Below are 6591 nucleotides of genomic sequence, written 5' to 3' on the forward strand. Positions count from 1 at the left end.
CCCCCCTCTTGCCAGTACATTTTTTAGCAGGCTGGCCAGCAGCCCAGCTCAGTCCCAGTTTGCACTGGGTCCTGGACCTTCCCCCACTGCATTTAAAAGTGTATTAGGAGCCAGGCAGGCAGGCAGCCCAGCTCAGTTCTGGCTCATGCGGAGTCCTGGAATTAAGACCCGCCCTTAAACAGGAGCTGCCCAGGAACTATAGAATAGTCGACTAACCGTTAAGAATTCATGAGGTTAATCGACTATTCAATTAACCGATATTTAACGGCCCTAGTAGGAATAAGCACATTCTTCCATCTGCCTTGCTGCCTGCACACAGGGGTTAGGTAAGCATTGCTGCAGTGGAGAGGGGTGTGAATTTTTCACACCCCTGAGAGCCAGGGGTGTGGTGACCTAAACTCTCAGTGTAGATCAGGCCTCAGCGTGCACAGGAAAAATTCAGTGCTTCTCATTCCCCTTTCCTCTGAGGCTCTCTACACTGCACCCTTATTGCATAGCTTATTTAGAGTTACTGTCAAAATAGCTTATTATGTAATTTGGCGCTGTCTAAACCGAATTTCAAAACAGAGCGCTATTCCGAAACATCCCTTAATCCTCGTGGGATGAGACTTGCAGCCAGGATGTCGGAACAGCGAGCCCTGGTATTTTAAAATAATGGGATTGTTTAAAAGACGCAGAAGAGCTATTTCAGGATACCGGAGTATCCCAAAATAGCGCCGCAGTGTAGACGTACCCTTGAGTGATTTACAGACACTAGAGAATCAATCTTCCCCTAGGGGATATAATTCATTCCATTGTGTAGATGGTTAAACAGGCACAGAAGGGCTAAGCACCCCAGTTCACATAGCAAGTCAGTGGCAGAGTTCGGCATGGACCCCACGAGTCTTAGCTGCCAGACGCCTGCACTGCCCACTTGACAGCGCAACTTTGATATCAGAAACCTCTCCCCAAGCTTTCACGTCTCGCGGTTGCTCTCCTTACACCGGCTTGGGAAGGCCATTGCTGATGGTGTCCAGGGAAACATGGCATCTTTGTTCTTGTAAATAAAACTGCTTCCTGGCTGCTTTAGAGGCAGGAGGGCTGCTAGTATACTACCAATGTGCTGCTGCTCATCTAACATTTCGCACTGCTATAGCACTTAGAATCATAGAATCATAGGACTGGAAGGGACCTCGAGAGGTCATCGAGTCCAGCCCCCCGCCCTCAAGGCAGGACCAAGCTCCGTCTACACCATCCCTGACAGATGTCTATCTAACCTGTTCTTAAATATCTCCAGAGAGGGAGATTCCACCACCTCCCTTGGCAATTTATTCCAATATTTGACCACCCTGACAGTTAGGAATTTTTTCCTAATGTCCAATCTAAACCTCCCCTGCTGCACTTTAAGCCCATTACTCCTTGTCCTGTCCTCAGAAACCAAGAGGAACAAATTTTCTCCTTCCTCTTTGTGACACCCTTTTAGATATTTGAAAACAGCTATCATGTCCCCCCTTAATCTTCTTTTTCCCAAACTAAACAAGCCCAGTTCATGAAGCCTGGCTTCATAGGTCATGTTCTCTAAACCTTTAATCATTCTTGTCGCTCTTCTCTGTATCCTTTCCAATTTCTCCACATCTTTCTTGAAATGTGGCGCCCAGAACTGGACACAGTACTCCAGCTGAGGCCTAACTAGTGCAGAGTAGAGCAGCAGAATGACTTCACGAGTTTTGCTTACAACACACCTGTTGATACAACCTAGAATCATATTTGCTTTTTTTGCAACAGCATCACACTGTTGACCCATATTCAACTTGTGGTCCACTATGACCCCTAGATCCCTTTCCGCCATGCTCCTTCCTAGACAGTCGCTTCCCATCTTGTATGTATGGAACTGATTGTTCCTTCCTAAGTGGAGCACTTTGCATTTCTCTTTATTAAACCTCATCCTGTTTACCTCTGACCATTTCTCTAACTTGCTAAGGTCATTCTGAATTATGTCCCTATCCTCCAAAGAAGTTGCAACCCCACCCAGTTTGGTATCATCTGCAAACTTAATAAGCGTACTTTCTATCCCAATATCTATATCACTGATGAACATATTGAACAGTACGGGTCCCAAAACAGACCCTTGCGGAACTCCACTTGTTATCCCTTTCCAGCAGGATTTAGAACCGTTAACAACAACTCTCTGACTACGGTTATCCAGCCAATTATGCACCCACCTTATCGTGGCCCTATCTAAGTTATATTTGCCTAGTTTATCAATAAGAATATCATGCGAGACCGTATCAAATGCCTTACTAAAGTCTAGGTATATGACATCCACCCCTTCTCCTTTATCCACAAGGCTCGTTATCCTATCAAAGAAAGCTATCAGATTAGTTTGGCATGACTTGTTCTTCACAAACCCATGCTGGCTATTCCCTATCACTTTATTACCTTCCAAGTGTTTGCATATGATTTCCTTAATTACCTGCTCCATTATCTTCCCTGGGACAGACGTTAAACTGACCGGTCTGTAGTTTCCTGGGTTGTTCTTATTCCCCTTTTTATAGATGGGCACAATATTTGCCCTTTTCCAGTCTTCTGGAATCTCCCCTGTCTGCCATGATTTTTCATAGCTAAAGGCTCAGATACCTCTTCTATCAGCTCCTTGAGTATCCTGGGATGCATTTCATCAGGACCTGGTGACTTGCTGACATCTAACTTTCCTAAGTGATTTTTAACTTGTTCTTTGTGTATCCTATCTTCTAAACTTACCCTCTCTCTGCTTGTATTCACTACGTTAGGCACACCTCCAGACTTCTCGGTGAAGACCGAAACAAAGAAGTCATTGAGCATCTCTGCCATTTCCAAGTTTCCTGTTACTGCTTCTCCCTCCTCACTGAGCAGTGGGCCTACCCTGTCCTTGGTCTTCCTCTTGCTTTTAATGTATTTATAAAAGGTCTTCTTGTTTCCCTTTATGCCTGTAGCTAGTTTGATCTCATTTTGTGCCTTTGCCTTTCTAATCTTGCCCCTGCATTCCCGTGTTGCTTGCCTATATTCATCCTTTGTTATTTGTCCTAGTTTCCATTTTTTATAGGACTCCTTTTTTATTTTGAGATCATGCAAGATCTCCTTGTTAAGCCAAGCTGGTCTTTTGCCATATTTTCTATCTTTCCTACACAGCGGAATTGTTTGCTTTTGGGCCCTTAACAACGTCCCTTTGAAATACTTCCAACTCTCCTCAGTTGTTTTTCCCTTCAGTCTTGCTTCCCATGGGACCTTACCTACAAGTTCTCTGAGCTTATCAAAATCTGCCTTCCTGAAATCCATTACCTCAATTGTGCTGGTCTCCCTTCTACCTTTCCTTAAGATCATGAACTCTATTATTTCATGATCACTGTCCCCTATACTGTCTTCCACTTTCAAGTTCTCAACTAGTTCCTCCCTATTTGTTAAAACCAAATCCAGAACAGCTTCTCCTCTGGTAGCTTTTTCAACCTTCTGAAACAGAAAGTTGTCTCCAATGCAGTCCAGAAACTTATTGGATAGCCTGTGCCCCGCTGTGTTAGTTTCCCAACATATGTCTGGATAGTTGAAGTCCCCCATCACCACCAAATCTTGGGCTTTGGATAGTTTTGTTAATTGTTTAAAAAAGGCCTCATCCACCTCTTCCACCTGGCTAGGTGGCCTGTAGTAGACTCCTAGCATGATATCACCCTCGTTTTTTACCCCTTTTAGCTTAACCCAGAGACTCTCTACACAGCTATCTCCTACGTTCATCTCCACTTCAGTCCAAGTGTGTACATTTTTAATATACAAGGCAACCCCTCCTCCCTTTTTTCCCTGTCTGTCCTTCCTGAGCAAGCCGTACCCTTCCATACCAACATTCCAATCATGCGTCCCATCCCACCAGGTTTCTGTAATACCAATGATATCATAGTTGTATTTATTGGTTAGCAATTCCAGTTCTTCCTGCTTATTACCCATACTTCTCGCATTTGTATACAGGCATCTAAGATACTGATTTGATCTTGCCTCCCTGTTGTGCCCTGACCCTCCTTTCTCCTTGCCATTATAGGCCGTAGCCCCCCCCATTTCCAACCCATCTCCCAGTCCTGCACATTCAGCACTTACCTGTGGGCTTTGCTCACCTGTCCCTGTCGAACCTAGTTTAAAGCCCTCCTCACAAGGGTAGCCAGTCTGTGTCCAAACAAGGCCTTCCCGCTCCTGGAAAGGTGAACTCCATCTCCGCCAAGCAGTCCTTCCTGAGAGTCTCAAAGGAGATTAGAGTAGATCATGGATCTCAAAGGTCCCCTCACGCATCCTCAGGGGTAAGTTTTATCGCCTGTATTTGGAGGAAACTGAGGCACGACGCAGACCGACATCCCCACATCTGTATTGCTGTTTGCATGACCGCCCCCATCTCATTCCCCCAAGTGGTGGCTTGACAATCCCTTAGAAAAGTCATTAACTGTGCTTCCCTCCCCGAGTCCACGCTGCTAAGTCCTTCCCCAAGGGTGCAGTGGAAATCAGGTAGCATCAGAGATATTACTCAACACAACCATCCCTTAGTTGTGGCGTGTGTAATTTATCTGCACTTTGGAACATACCGTCTTGTGCCATGTAAGTGGACAGTCCGAGCAGCGTCCTGACCATTGCCTTGAGATGTTCAAGGGAATACAGCCATTGAGGACAGCTGCCAAGGCCATGAGAATGGGAATAGAAGGGCTGCTAAGAAGCTGGGGCGCGGAATGGAGACAGCTGGGACAATGTTAAGGAGTCTTGACCCCATGGCCAAAAAGGAAACTGACCGGACTGCTGTCATCCCTCCCTCACTGTCTCAGCCCCAGTATGGCCCTGCTTCATGAAGAAACCGCCGCGGGGTTCTACCGCCAACTCTTAATAAGGTACTCACCCCCCCCCTTGCTGCCTCTATATCAGAGGCAGCAAGGGGGAGCTCCAGCAACAGCCCATCCACGGGGGGTCCTGGCTCCCCACAGGTACCCCTGCAGACGGGGGCTGCTAGACCTCATGCGAGGCAGGACTGAGCAATCCCAGCTCATTCCAGGTCCAGGAGCTAACCCCACTGCGGCTCTGCAGTTTAAATGTACTAAAGAGCCAGACATGCAGCTAGCCTGGCTCCTACTCCATGTAAATTACAGAGGCGCAGCAGGGGTAGGTCCTGAACTCAGCACGAGCTGGGACTAAGCTGGGATTGCTCGGTCCTGGCTCACACCGAGTCCAGGACCTACCCCTGCTGCGCCTCTGTAGTTCAATGAAATAGGAGCTGGGTTGCCTGCGCACCTGGCTCTTACTACATTTATACTGCAGAGCCGCAGTGAGGGTAGCTCCTGGACCTGGATAATGTTACTACTTCTGCTCACCATTTTGGACTCATTGTGAGTTTAGAAAGAGCCCGATACTCCAGCGATCACTGCTCAGACTGTCAGGCTGTTGGTAAGTTTTGCTACCTTGTGACGCTGGTGACGATGCATCTGCTTGACTATCCATAGCCAGCGCTGCCTTCAGAAGGCTGACCAAGTGCTTATGGAACGAAGCTTCAGGGGGTAGCCGAGTTAGTCTGTACAGGGTTAACTTAAATAACAAAACCTGGTCTGGTAGCACTTTTGTTTTTGTCTTTTATGCTTATGGAATGACCACGGTGTTCAACTCTATAGGAAGGTATTGGTCTATCCGGCAGTTATCCTGAATACCCTGCTGTATGAGTCGGAGTCATGGACCATATATCACCGCTCTGTTTTGAAACTCGATCAATTTCATATGCGCTGCCCCAGGACGATTGCCCATGTGAATTGATGGGACAAAATTCCTAACACGGAGGTCCGTAAGCTGTGCGGTGTCAGGGGCATGGTAGCAATGCTTATGAGCAAACAGTCTCGCTGGATTGGTCGTGTTACGAGGATGGACAATACATGGATGCCGAAGATGGTCTTCTACGGCCAGCTTGTCCAGGGACAGCGCTCTGTTGGTGGTCAGGGTAAGCGTTATAAGTGATATCTTAAAGGCCAACATGAAGTCATGCGACTTATCTCCCTGTGACCTGGAAATCATTGCTCAGGACAGATTGTTCTAGCAGCAAACTCTTGTACAGGCTCTCAAACGCTTCATGAGTCAACATAGTCCAGACATTACAAGAAAAGCAGAGATCCAAACAGAGTGGACAGCACCCACCGACGGTGGAGTTTTTTCTGATATCTGTAACCGGATTTGCCAATTGAGGATTGGCAAGTACTCACCAATGATGTTGGAGAAGATGAGGTCCATTGAGCGACGGCTCGTCCATAATGCTTTACCATGATCTGAAAAGGCCTCACATCAGAGAAGGAAGAATCCGTAGGAAAAACTCTTTCCCTAGGAGGGTGGGGAAGCACTGGGCTGGGTTCCCTGGGGAGGTGGTGGAGTCTCCATCCCTAGAGGTGTTTAAGTCTCGGCTTGACAAAGCCCTGGCCGGGTTGATTTAGTTGGGATTGGTCCTGCATAGAGCAGGGGGCTGGACTTGATGACTCCTGAGGTCTCTTCCAGCTCTATGGTTCTAGGATTCTATGACCCTTTAAAAGAAGCCAGTTCCCTTTTGAGTTGTTTCTTGTTTGATCAAAACACAGCTGC

The sequence above is a fragment of the Pelodiscus sinensis genome, chromosome 8, assembly GCF_049634645.1.
Source record: "Pelodiscus sinensis isolate JC-2024 chromosome 8, ASM4963464v1, whole genome shotgun sequence".
NCBI classification, from domain to species: Eukaryota; Metazoa; Chordata; order Testudines; family Trionychidae; genus Pelodiscus; species Pelodiscus sinensis.